This window comes from Schistocerca nitens, chromosome 7 (assembly GCF_023898315.1).
Source record: "Schistocerca nitens isolate TAMUIC-IGC-003100 chromosome 7, iqSchNite1.1, whole genome shotgun sequence".
Taxonomy (NCBI): domain Eukaryota; kingdom Metazoa; phylum Arthropoda; class Insecta; order Orthoptera; family Acrididae; genus Schistocerca; species Schistocerca nitens.
The window spans coordinates 529,335,580-529,349,957 of record NC_064620.1 but is presented as its reverse complement, the minus strand read 5'-3'; the positions used below and the strand labels follow the sequence as shown (position 1 = coordinate 529,349,957).

At 41.6% G+C, this 14,378-nt stretch overlaps 1 protein-coding gene and 1 non-coding gene across 2 annotated transcripts in view; one reads left to right on the top strand and one right to left on the bottom strand.

Moving 5' to 3' along the window:
* The window catches only part of LOC126195737 (uncharacterized), a 238,177-nt gene that overhangs the window by 78,029 nt on the left and 145,770 nt on the right, over positions 1–14,378 (top strand). The window lies entirely within an intron of this gene.
* On the bottom strand, positions 2,565–2,639 carry Trnas-cga (transfer RNA serine (anticodon CGA)). Its single transcript has one exon. It is a non-coding gene; the product is annotated as a tRNA-Ser (tRNA).

The following is a 14,378-nucleotide window of genomic DNA, read 5'->3' as shown; positions in this document are numbered from 1 at the left end:
CCTCTCCATCCAATCCAGAGCCCACAACCGCCTCTGACTCCTCAAACTCCTCTCTGGCCGGACATGGGGGTTGCACCCCTCTACCATCCTCCACACCTACAAATCCTTAATCCATCCCATCCTCTATTATGACAGTCCCGCCTGGATATCTGTCCCCCCCCCCCCAAATTCTATAAGTCCCTCCAGATCCTTGAGCGTCATGCACTCCGCCTCGCCTTCCACATACACCTCCCGTCCCCCACATGGATCCTCTATTACCTCATTCCTTTCCCCCATCTGCTCCTATTCCTCAAACATATCCGCATACTCTACACCTCCCACCGCCTTGATCCCCCTCACCCCCTGGTTGCTCCTCTCCTCTCCCATCCCTGCCCCCTTCCACGCCTTCACTATTGTGTCCCCCCTGCCCTCCATCTCTACACCCTTCATCTCCTTTCCCAAGGTGGCTTCCATCAACTCCCCCTCCCAGATGATACGCTCTCTCCCTCCATCTATCCCTCCTATAAACTCTGATCCTCACCCCCTCCTTTCCCTGGGCTCCCTCTTCCCCCCCCCCTTCCATCCTCTTTTCTCCTTGCCAAACCTCTCCCTACCTCCCTTCTCCCCCCCACGAGTCCTTTTGTTTTCCCCTCCTCTGCCTTCCCCACTCACTGTCGCGTCTGTCCAGCACCCCCCACCCCTGTTATGGGTCCTCATCCTCCATCGGCTCCTTTCCCCCCTCCCACCCTTCGCTTTTCCTCTCCTTCCCCCCCCCCCTCTTTTATTTTCCCATCATCTGTCCAGTTTCCCCCCACCTGCCCTCGGCTGTGGTATGTAACATTTGCCATCTTTTTAGTGCAGTGTTCCAGTGAATGTTCAGTGTTGTTCGTCTTTCTAGTGTTGCGAACAGAGACCATGCTGTCGCTGGGTGTGAATTTTATGTCTTTCGCGAACAGAAACCAGACTGTCGCTGTGTTTTTTAATTGTCTGTCTATTATTTTACCTGTCTGCTTCGTATGTATTCTATTCGCATCATCATCCTTTTGTTCTATGTTTTAAGTTCCACGATTTTTTCGCCATGTTACTATTTAAATCTCCGATTTTATCACCTGTTTTTATTATTTATTCTCTTCATCTTTTTACAACAAAGTCTGTAGGCTGAAGAGCGGCATACTAAGCTGCTGCCAGCCCGCCCCCTGGGGGTGATCGAAATTCAATAAAAAAAAAGAAAAAAACGACCAAGAAATCAGAAGAAACAAGCGAATTGGGTGGTGCGTAGGGAGAGGGAGGCGACCAGTACCCATGGCAGTTGTCGAAGTTGCTGTACCTATAGCCGACCACGCAGGACATGCTGCAGCCAGTGCTCGAGCTATGTCACGGGTATTGTCTCTCTCCTGGTCTACAGTTCAAAAAATTTTGCGGCGCATTCTACACTCGTATCCCTACAAAATTCAGAATGTGCTTCAACTGAGGCCCCAAGACAGGCTGCAACAGCATCACTTTGCCCTTCGTTTTTTGGCACAAATAGAAATGGATGACATGTGACCAGGAAATAATCTTTGGACGGAAAGGGACATTTTACTATGCACGGCGCCGTGAATTCACAGGACTGACACAAATGGGGTTCTATTCCGCCACATGTGCAGGATCACCCACTGCACGCAGCTTATGTGACAGTATTGTGTGGTTTCACAAGCTCACTTTCGTTCACGGTCCGTTTTTCGCCTAGTAGACGAGACCTCGTGGGACTCTTAGGTATAGAGTAACATTTGCAGATTGTAAGGATCTCCTTGTGCGATACGCTATTCCAGCTTCACGAGAACACAGCTGTATCCACAACCCTGTTTTCATACAAATGGCTCTGAGCACTATGGGACTCAACTGCTGTGGTTATCAGTCCCCTAGAAGTTAGAACTACTTATACCTAACTAACCTAAGGACATCACACACATCCATGCCCGAGGCAGGATTCGAACCTGCGACCGTAGCAGTCGCACGGTTCCGGACTGCGCGCCTAGAACCGCGAGACCACCGCGGCCGGCATTTTCATACAAGACTGGGCTACACCACATGCCGCTTGCCAGATGAAAGATTTGCTTCGATAGACCTTCAGTAACGACTGCAGCATCTCTAGGCAATTCCGAGTTGTGTAGCATTCCAGATTGATTTAAACCCATGTGACTTCTAGTTGTGGGGATATCAGAAATATTGCATCTGTCATGGATGTATCCCATCCCTTCCTTATCAGAATGATAGCGTATGATGACGTAACACTTTGATTAAACTGAATGAGTTCCCGGCAACTGTGGACTATGCCCCGTGTTACGGTTGTGGCGTGTTACTGAGTTGAGAGACCATATTGAATACATGTGGGAACTTGTGACCATATTCTAACAAAAGCGCCAGAACCACGATCATTGTGAGTTTGATAGTTCCTCCACTTTTCCTGCACCCACACCACACTCTGACTGCTTACTGCTCCATATTTTCACCTGGTGCCAGAAAGTGGAACTACTATTTTTCCAGCACACTCCACGAGTGCACCGATTAATGAACATATGAAACTTCCTGGCAGATTAAAACTCTGTGCCGGACCGAGACTCGAACTCGGGACCTTTGCCTTTCGCGGGCAAATGCTCTACCAACTGAGCTACCCAACCACGACTTACGCCCCCTCCTCACAGCTTCACTTCCGCCAGTACCTCGTCTCCTACCTTCCAAACTTTACAGAAGCTCTCCTGCGAACCTTGCAGAACTAGCACTCCTGAAAGAAAGGATATTGTGGAGGCATGGCTTAGCCACAGCCTGGGGGATGTTTCCAAAATGAGATTTTCACTCTGCAGCGGAGTGTGTGCTGATATGAAACTTCCTGTCAGATTAAAACTGTGTGCCGAAGCAAGCCATGTCTCCGCAATATCGTTTCTTTCAGGAGTGCTAGTTCTACAAGGTTCGCAGGAGAGCTTCTGTAAAGTTTGGAAGATAGGAGACGTGGTACTGGCGGAAGTAAGGCTGTGAGGAGGGGGTGTGAGTCGTGTTTGGGTAGCTAAGATGGTAGAGCACTTGCTCACGAAAGGCAATAGGTCCCGAGTTCGAGTCTCGGTCCAGCACACAGTTTTAATCTGCCAGGAAGTTTCATATCAGCGCACACTCCACTGCAGAGTGAAAATATTATTCTGTAATGAACATATGTCCAGAGTTTCAGCATCCTGCGATGTATGCATCCCGTACTGCACCACTCGGAACACTGGCAGTTTAATTATAACCTCTCAGTACACCATTCTTTAGCTAGTCACTTATGTCTTTCACAGGAAATTTCGAATATCTTTGTCTTGTTTAAGTCGTTTATTTAAATATAGCCGAAAACGACATAAGATAATATATTTTAATGTACTACTTGTAACGTTATGCTTCACTAAGTGAAAAAAATTTATTTATTTTCGATGGTGATGAATTACGCAATATTGTGACATGTAAGCCACAAAGTTCTGTTTCATCTGTAGGACGACCGAATGAGGAAAATGTTCCAGGAAGGTGGCTGATTGACAGAGACGGTGAGAAGGCCAATTTGAACGTTTAAATTAAAATGTCAGATATTAAAACAGAATTAAATTAAGTAAACTGGAAAGTAAATTAGATGGAGAAAATGAAGACATGTAAATTACGTGTCTGTAAGAAAGGATACAGAAATTGAAAAAAGACGTGTGGAAGTCAGCCAGGGAAAGTAAATGAAATAGCCAACAGCCAGTTTCGTCATAGTGGGGCAGGCAGAACGGCACACAGTTGGTCGCTAGACGTAGAGGAACGGAGGTGGATGGCGGAAGTGTTGCATTGGTGCCTTGGCATCGTAGTACAAACCTTTTTTACCATTGAAGATGGTGTACATGTCGTGAATCGACCATGAGTATGGACGTGCAATTGTGCACACTTTCAAAAAAGATATCGAGTGCATAGAGGGTATGTAACATTCGCGGTAAGAATAGTGTTTACGTGTTTGCTATGAAAAGCTGTGAGCTAACTATAGTGGCTGGCACAAAAATAGGGCTTCAAGGTCATCTCGCCATCTTACAGCATTGCCAGTTTTTTTATAGTGATAATAACAAATGTTCATAAAAAATTTTTAAAAAAATTGGGCAACTCTATTTTTAGTCTATAATACGACGGAGTACTTTCTAAAAGAAAATTCTCACTATCTGTTAGGGAAAAAAAATGAAAACTAACGTTACAAGAAATTTTCCTCAATCTGTGGTAGTAACAGAATCACTAATGTAATTGGACTGAAAAAAAGTATATGAACATTCTCAATGTTACAGATGCATGTGCTGTGACTTTTATTTCAGAAACATAAAAGCATTCTGAGATAAAAAATAAAATATTATAAGAGGTGTGAAGCTTTGCCGATTGCGTAGCGAAAAATGTAGTCGCTGATGAATTTTCGTTCTGTAGGACTGCGAAGAAACTTCCTGCGAGAAAGTTATTAAGAAAACTACAAAATTACTTTTGATAACATTTCAGACATCATTATTGTATCATCTCACGTACAGAGGCAAATTACTTCCGCGATATTCCGTGCGCAGCAGCGCGCGAGTCGTTGTAGGCCGTCGCCAAGAACTTTGTTCTGATGACTCCCTTTAATATGAGCGAGAATATTCCCTGCTTCCCCAAAATATTTTACTGGTTGCTAATACATATCCTTCGTCATTGCATAAATCACTCAAAACCCCAATATACGGTACGCAAAAGTAATTGCAGTTATTTTGAAGCCAATATTTTCACTGAAGTAGAGCAAAATATTTGTTCGAAAGGTTTTGTGAAACCCAAGTTTTATCTAAATTTTCTGTAATCCTATTATTCTCAGCGCCCGATACGTGCTTGGTACACAAAAACCTCGTTCTTACTATTGCAATGTCCCCGTCTTGTGTTACGAATTTCGTCCATCATTACTGTTTCTGAATTGAAAACCAAGTGGGCGGAGAAGACAGTGCATTGAAGCGACTGACCAGAATAATCAATTTTATCACGGACATAACCCTGTATTTCTCTAGCCATCAGATACTATCCTCTGTCATACTAAAGTAACACAATTCTACGTTAAAGCTTTTTGTAAAAGTCGTCAAACATCATAGATTTTTATGCTCTTCTCGGAGAATCAGAATAGGTGCTGGGACTGTTCTGATGCTACTGCACTGTTTATATGTACAGAAGATACAGAAGCACCACAACGTTTTTTCATTTTATGAACTGCATTACCCTTACTACGAAACAGCCAGTAAATCCTTCTATGAAAAAAAGAAGTTCAATTTCGAATATATATGTAAACCGATTGCAGTAAGATTATATCTGAATGTAAAGGCACTCGAAACAGGTTTTCAGGCAAAACTGTTGTTAATTAATATAGAATCGACAGTCTTATTTTAATTGAGAGTTACTGTCGAGTAAACTAATCGTCACCACTTGTGATAAATTTATCAGACGTCTACCGTAAGGGAAAAACATTCGCAGTATGTCCTCTATAACTGAAATGAATCGACAAACATTTCAATCACGTCAGCTTTTTACATAGACGGCACTTACCTAAAATGAAGGATCTTCAGGCTCCGTGTCTTCAGATTCACTGTCGCTTGTTTCAGCCAGGTTTATCATCACAGATTCCACTATGGTGGCTCTTAAACCCTGGTTCAAGAAATAAGTTTCTTGCAATACTTCTGCGTGTTTTACGCACGTCTTCCAGACCTGCTGAGTAATATTGTCAAGAGCTTCGTGTGTTAGCTTCTCGACATCAGCAAGTTTGAAAGTAGTATTTCTTTTCGCTACTTCTCGCTTTACTTGGGCCCATATCAATTCAATGGGATTATACTGGCAGTGATACGGTGGTAGACGTACCACTTGGTGTCCCATTTCGTTTGCCAGTTGATCCAATTCGCAAGCCTTTTTGACACCTACGATTTCTTCCTTAGAGTTCAGCCTTCGTTTCATCGACTGAAAATGAAACATTCTTTCTCTTTAACCACTCCATAATATCTGCCTTGAACCAATTTGAACGTGGCAGCTTTTCTGTCTGGATGGAGTGGTAGCTGGCGTTATGCATCACGATAACTGACCCTTCTTCCAGCGCAATCAACAGTCGAATAAACCATTTCTTAAAAACTTCTCCATTCATTTCTTAATGGTAATCTGATTGACAAGAACTTTTCCCACCACGAAAAACAAGTTTGGCCTCTGATATCAGCCTGTGGTTAATGAACCAGCGTGGGCGATGATTAATCGGCCACCTCTACCAGTAGGCACTTTCAAACCGCCGTTTCCTTTGGAGTCGTGCCATATACACTTATTGGTGTGGTTCTGTGAAATCCAAGTTTCGTCCAAATACACTACAGGCCTGGTGTCTTCAGCACGCAAAAAGTGCATTGTACGCAAAAACTTCCTCTTGCTGCTGCAATGTCTCTGCGTTCCATTAAGAATTTCCGTCCCTCATTACACTTCTTGAATCGGAAACCAAGGGAGCGGAGAAGACGAAGAACGGAGGTCTCTGAGCCCGAGTAATTAATGTTTTCACGGAGGTCAGTCTGTGTTTTTTAGGGGTTGGATACTCTCCTCTGTCGTAATATCCAAGTACAGTTCTACTCACGAGCTCTTTGTTAAAATCGTCAAAGTCGATTGATTTCCGTTCACGTTCATATCCCTTTCGTGGAGAATCGAGACACTCATTCATGTCTGGAGATTCTGCCAGTGACACAGATTTGCTAATACGACCTAAAGCTGACTTGGAGACAGAACACGCTTTAGCAGTAAGTTAAGGAATTCGCCCAAAATTTAAGTTATTCCTCGCTTCTTCATTGTGGGCCAGATCAGTAAAAAACTTGAGTACATTCGATATGATAATTTTCGATTGTTTACGAATGTCTTTCTGCACTTTACACACACCGACCGGAGGAGTACTACAAGTACGCGCTCCTGCATTGTTGTTCACCACTGAACACACGTCAAAGCATCTTTCTAAAGATAGTAAGACACTGAGATCAGACATGAACACTCGATATAGCACGGTAACACTGAGCTTTCAGCTGCTCTGACCTATCCCACCGCTAACGATACCTACATGGCAACAGAGCCGAGAGGTGGGCTAATCACAGACCGCACCCCCTGCTGGTGGCAGGCAGCGGCCATGACCTAGAGTGGGGGTGGGCAATTGTTTTGGCTTGGGGGCCACATTATAGACACAGAGGTTAGCGGAGGGCCGCACCTTATAAACCTTTCACTTCTAATGCCGTACATATACTGGGGCATATATATATATATATATATATATATATATATATATGTGTGTGTGTGTGTGTGTGTGTGTGTGTGTGTGTGTGTGTGTGTGTGTGTGTGCAGTATTCCCAAGATTTTTATGAAAATGCAAGTTTCCTTTATTTCTAATCACATATCACACACAGAGTTGCAATTTCGGGTGTAGCAGTGAGAGTGTTAAAATGCATTGATTAGTTAGCTTTACATTTCATAAAAGGTATCATAAAAATCATTAGATATAAAGGAAGAGTCAGAAGCAAAGGGGTATACTTCTTATAATTTTGATAAGACTAAAGTCACTTGTACCTCTTTCCTTCTGACATCCTCAAATAAGATAGTTGTGTCCAATTTAATTTATTTTGCTAATTTAATATCATCTCCAAGTACATTAAATTTTAAAACAAGTTTAATGGGACAAATGCATCGTATCACAATTTTTTTGAAAACAGGAGTCAGACTGCTAGTTGATACTCTCATCACAGCCTGCAAATTACTGTCGGTTAAACAGCTTCGGTACTTGCTCTTGCTGATTTCAAGCGCTATAGTCCTCCTTGACAACGAAATGCTCTCAAATTTGGTTTTAACCTCAGGACACAATACACTGCACACTCTACCATGCACTGCTTAATAAACTCGCCATCTGAAAAAGGTTTGTTTCGTTTAGCAAGGTTATAGGCGACCATGAAACTTGCTTCTCTAGCACTATTGTGAAGTGGTGTTTGCTTCGTAAATAACGCTTGTTGCTTCTTCAAGCCTTTCACGAACTCCGCTGTTTTTATTTTTCGTTCTTCATCTGAAAGTTTGCAGCCAAAGTCACTGTTTTTTGTTTCGTGATGTCGTTTCAGATTGTACTCCTTGAATACAGCAACTGTATCATGGCATAGTAAGCATGCGGCTTTATTTCCTGCATCAATAAAGAAATATTTGGTCGTCCAGTCTTCATTAAACAGACGTCACTTATCACCGACTTTACGCTTCTTCGTAGGAGTCATGATTGCACTGAAGTAAAAAATATATATATGACGTTGTACTGCTGCACAGACAAAACACAAGTAAACCACCTGAAAAAGAAGGAAATTGCTCTGAACGTCATACCCCAGATCACGTAAGAAACAGATTGCCCAATCGCTTGGTCTATCAGGCAACCCTTGTTAAGGAACGGACACCAGGCGGCAGCAGCGTCACACCCTTACTTGTGGAATCAACCACTAGATGGCACTCTGTTCTGTGAAATATGTGGCAACATCGGCCGAACGCGTGCAGCTTTCCACTATTTGGCGTCTGTGAAGTACAGCTGTTTCTGACATACCGGTGGTAGTGGATCGAGTCGTCATGCCGAAGGCCTGCGAGTATATCAACTGTGGAAGGAGTAGACGAACAAATCCTGAACTGAAAATGTTCAGATTCCCGTCCAAAATAAAGAAAGATTATGCGAGTGGATTTTAAATTCAAGTAAATCTATAAATTAGTTACGAGTAAGAATTAATAAAGATCCCTAAGCATTCGATCCTATCTAAATTTTGTCGATCTTAGATTCTGATATAACGTGGCAGCCCTTCCTGTACAAGAATCATATCATACAATTTTTAAATGAAATCTTTGCTGCGATTTGGAGTTTTTTTAAACTGTTTATTCACTTCACTATCGTAATTTTGGCTGTAGAGGCAATTTTGTGTGCAATGTGAAAACTGAAACCAATATAAGATATAGATAACAAAACGCAAATCATAGTGTGGTAGCATTTGGTAACCAATTAAAGAAGCATTACCTTACAAGACCTTTCCCTTGGTACTTGAAAATGGCTCTAGAACTGAGATCGCAACAGCGAAATAAATGAATAATAGACGTCATCTAACTGCTAGGTCATTGGTCCCTCTAAATCCTGGTATATACTAGAGCGAACGAAGTGAACGAGTGTAAAACCTCGTTCACAGTGCTGCAAATGAGTATTCATAGATAATTCGCCAATGTTCAGTTCCATTCGTTTATACATGTGAACAAACGTTTATACTGGAATGAAGGGAGGAGGATGGAAGAGAACGAGCATAGCATGCAAACTATAGACGCTGCCTATTTTAATTTTTTTTTATCTGTGCGCTAATAATCCTCACACAGCTTTCACTCGAAAACAACACTGCTTATAGTAACATGTCTGCGCGAGAGTAGATTGTGTATTACTTTTCATTTCGCATATGATTGTGAGAAGTATCCCTACAGTAGAAATAAACTTGGTTTGTGGAATTACAGGAGCTAATCTACATTCTTCGATTGAAAACTCGGGAAAAACCACAGCCGATCATGGTCTACAGTCAGCTGTGTGACGAATGCATTTCGCGCGCAGCGCTCTAGCCGAACACAAATCAGCGTCATTCACGTCACCGAAGATACAGCGTTGCCAATTCCGCGACATGGACAGATCAGTTAGCATTGTAGCGTCGCCTGCGACATCTGTTGACCGACGGGAAAACTATTTTTACGGTTGCCTGTTCCGCCGTAAGGACGGTCAATCTGTTTCTTACGTGATCTGGGGTCATACTATTCACTCGGCGCGGGAGAAATACAGCGCTCCCATCATCCACCGCGTGGAGCATAAATTTGCGCCAATAGCAGGATGCACAGTGCTTTTTTCCATGCCTGTGGTGGCTGATGGTAGTGCTCCCATAATCCACCGCACCTACATGCAGCTAGGTTGGTTGCGTGACTGTAGAGACATCTGTCGGTAGTACGCACTGCCAAGTAGTGCAAACGCTCGCGGATTTTCTTAGTCGCGCGGGGAAGGGAAATTTTGTTTTTCCTAGGATTTTTGTAAATGCCTTGGCGGGCCACACAAAACCCCTCCGCGGGTCACATGTGGCCCGCGGGCCGCTATTTGCCCACCCCTAACCTAGACCACCGTGCAGACCACTATAGTGGCAACAGTACGAAGCCTGTAATACGCTAAGGAACTCGGTGAAAATCATGCGTGGATGGTCTCAACACTGCGTTTAGCTGTTTTATGTATGCAATGGGCGACAGTCCAAATGCGTTAATACAACTATGTACTGGATTTCGACTGCAGTTTTGAATGATTACAAACAACCCTATCGATCCGCTCGCACCTATCCCACTTGGTTACCTGCACCCAAAATCGACTTAAACCGTCTTTCCAGTTCGCAAATTAAGTAGGCGTCGAAAGGTAAGACAATAGCCGCTGTCGCCGAGGGTGCTGTGCTGTCGAGATCACGAAGGAATATGATCTGAAAGCAACAGACCAGTGTTCCAGGGGAGTCTAGTAAAACAATGATCGCATACACAAGCAATGTGATCGAAATGAAGTAACGCCCGACAGGTGTACAGTATATATCAAATTTATGGTGTGACGTTTAGAGTGTTTGTAATGTTATGGCTGCGTGCAACTGCATTTTTGTTATACATTCACTTTTAATATGTTCTTTTGCACGAAACTGTTGAAAATGAACTACTGAACTAAACATTGAAGCGAACATGTCATACATTAGAAATTAATACGTACTTTTACAGAGATGCGTTCAAAATTAAAGTTAAACTATTGTTTTCAAAAATGGCTCTGAGCACTATGGGACTTAACATCTTAGGTCATCAGTCCCCTAGAACTTAGAACTACTTAAACCTAACTAACCTAAGGACATCACACAACACCCAGCCATCACGAGGCAGAGAAAATCCCTGACCCCGCCGGGAATCGAACCCGGGAACCCAGGCGTGGGAAGCGAGAACGCTACCGCACGACCACGAGATGCGGGCTAAACTATTGTTTTACAATCTAATAACTTGAATGTGTAGCAGATAAAAAAACACATTCGGTATTAATACGTGAACCTATAGGAAAGTATAAGAAATGAAAATGAAATAGAATTTTAGGTGCCCGAACTAATAACTAAATACAGATGAACAAACACAGAACTGGATTTGCTATTACATAATTTCACAAAGTAGTGTGGAAAAATCAAATTTGTTTTATTATCTAATAGTGAACATGTAAAGCATTAGGTTCTGTGTAGCTAAATGGTGCATAATAAGTGTACACAATACCTTTAATCCATGTATGGGCTGAACAGTTTGTACTGCGGCTTCCTGCTGTCACCATAGCTCTTTCTAATGGTATTAGCAAAGCATTTACATATTTATCGACAGAACTGAACTACATTATTTATTAACACTTTTTCATCTGAGCGTACTCTCCGATAACTTATATTTCCGCGATAACTATGTATTTCAGCACACGCCACAAATACGCGTAAGTTATACTACAGTATCATTATGACTTGACTGTACAGCGCCGAGCGGCCTGGGTCATTCGGATATTGTTTAGTATTGTCGGGCGCCTTCACTCACGTCTGCACGTAAACGAGGTTTAGTTCCGCGTTCTGCCATCGGCAATTGTAAAATAAACAGGTAATACGTAGTTTGTAAATCCAATGAATGTGCTCTAGGTTAGAATAAAAATCACATTGTAGTCTTAAATTTTTAAAACATTTATGAATAAATAAACAAACTCACCAGTCAGCAAAGTTTGCGTCTAGCTTTGACGGCAGCAAACTCGTTGATCGTATCTTCATAGTTCGCACGGACATCAGTTACGAGGTCGCCTTCGCTGTGAATAACGGGCAAGGCGTTCAATCTCCCCTCTCACAACGTAGAAAGTAGGTACAATTTCAGTCTTTCAAGAGCCGTAAACTCGCGTTCGGCTGAACAATTTGTAAGTGCCATACATAGAAATATTCTAAGAGCAATCTCAACATTCGGAAACACGGACTGTAACCTCTATTTTCGTAAAAATGTATTCATTTCGACTGGTATGTCACTAATCTCAGAAGATTTCAAAAGTTCCGTAAAATGTTCACATTCACTAGAGAAGGAAGGCTCTAAATCTGTGTCATATGACACTTGGAGCTCTGCTACACGTTCAGAAATATCGTCAGCTGAACTGTTCTTAAGGTTACTGAAAACTGTGGAGGAGTGCAACAGTGTTCTATAGCGTTCCTTCCTCCCCACTAATTCGGCGTACAAGTTGTCGAGTAGCCTGCTGGGAGAAATGTTTCGACTCTTAAATTTCTCCCTTCCAGTCAGAAAAACTTCTTCGGTCCGATTCTTCATCATGAATTTTGCTTTTTCGTGATCTTTTATAGGTGCGTTCGTAGTCTATATCAGTCACAATCTCGGTGGATTTATTTTCATAATAGTCGAACATGCCACGAATAGATGCAATAAATACTACAAGTGATTCATATAATTCATGCACTATTTTAGTATCAATATTTAAACTTTGCAATTTCAGATTTACACTATTAAATCTCTGGAGTATGTCCTTCCAAACTGTAATTATGAATACAGTTTTTAGTCTGCTAAGTTGAATCAATAAAGCTGAAACATAATTTCGCACAAGTGGTTTTTCAAACGTATTATTGGCAATATGCGTGAGGGCATTGATAACGCCCTCGCAGTTTTCATATAGGTTTACACAGGATTCCTCTCTTGCTGACCAACGTGTTTGTGATAAACTTTTTACCGTTTTGCTTCCTGGTTTCGTGAAAGAAAGAAGTTTATCCCAGCCCTGTGTAGAAACAGAGAAAATATTATAAAGGTTTTGCACTACATTTAAAAATGAGCATGCTTCCCAACAGCTTGCAGCACTAGTGCCGACTAAATTCACGAGACACATAATGCGCTCTCCGATTTCGTTCTTTAATGTGTGCCTGCAAACCAGTGTAAGTTCCTGACATATTGCTTGCGTTATCATATGACTGGCCTCTACAGTCAGTAATATCGATAGAATTTATAGACAGGACTTTTAGTACGGCCTGAGCTAAGTTTTCGGACTTGTGTCCCGGGTTTGGTAAAAACAGAAGGAAACGTGAACAGGTTCACCATTCTCGTTCACATACCTTAATATGAAAGATAATTGGTCAATATGTGAAATTTCCACAGTAAAATCTACTATTATAGAGAAATATTTGGCCTGTTGTATTTCACTTGTGATAATTCTTTTTATTCGTTAAGAAAGAAGCTCTATTATTTCAACACATATTGTTGAAGAAAGATAACTTGTATATCCCTGCCCTGGATTTCTATATTGCTCAATGTGCTCTCCGAGAAAAGGATCAAACTAGGCTATAAGTTCAAGAGACATCATAAATAGACCATTATGTAATGAATGAAATCTTTTAACGTGTCCACATAGGAAAGTCCACAACTTGTTAGCTTCTTCACTGCTGCAAAGACCCTTTTCAACACACTGTGTCAGTACATTTGTTTTTGGCTCAATATATGACTCTAAATGGTTATTTATTGTTCCAACTGACTTTTTTCTTGTCAAGAATGATAACTCAGAATTATTGTGTTAAAGTGAATTCTCATGATGTGATAAAATATTAGAAATATTTTTCCAGTTTGCAATACCATTAGCAGCAATCACAGCCTTCCCTCTGAACAATTTACTTGGTGCACAAGAAACGGTAGTATACTAGTAAATCACGCAAAGTTTATTCACTATTTAAAAGTTTACAGTAAAGTACGTTTTTGTTCAAATATCTGGTTTTATCGCCTGTTGATCTTCTTGAATTAGAAAAATCACCATTACAATTTTGATTAATGCCACGTTGTAAGAGAATGTCGATTGTTGATTCACTGATACACCATTCTGCAGGATCATCACTAAAAAGGTTATTTCTTTTCGTAATGTCTGACTCGAAACTTACTTTTCCGTGAAACTCGAAATCAGGAACAACTTGCTTTTCTTCATTTTTAACTTTTGTTTCTTCTGTATTTACTTATTTTACAACAGCTGCAGTGCCAGAAATATCATCTGTACTACTTGAACTCGAACCAGCAACATTTGTTGCGAAAAATTTATCTACTCTGCCAAGAGTTTTTAGAACATTGGCTTATCGTTCTCGTCTTTCCTTCGATAATTTCCGAAATGCCGCCCCACTTAATTTTGCACGTTTGTTTTTTTTTCACTGTTATTCATGTTCAGGTACTTACAGAATTGTCAACCAACAGTCAAAACAAAAGAAAAAAATTTTTAAAAGGAAAGAAAGAAAGACTGTATCCTGGTCCAACCGTACTACACCGCACATGAGCACAACACG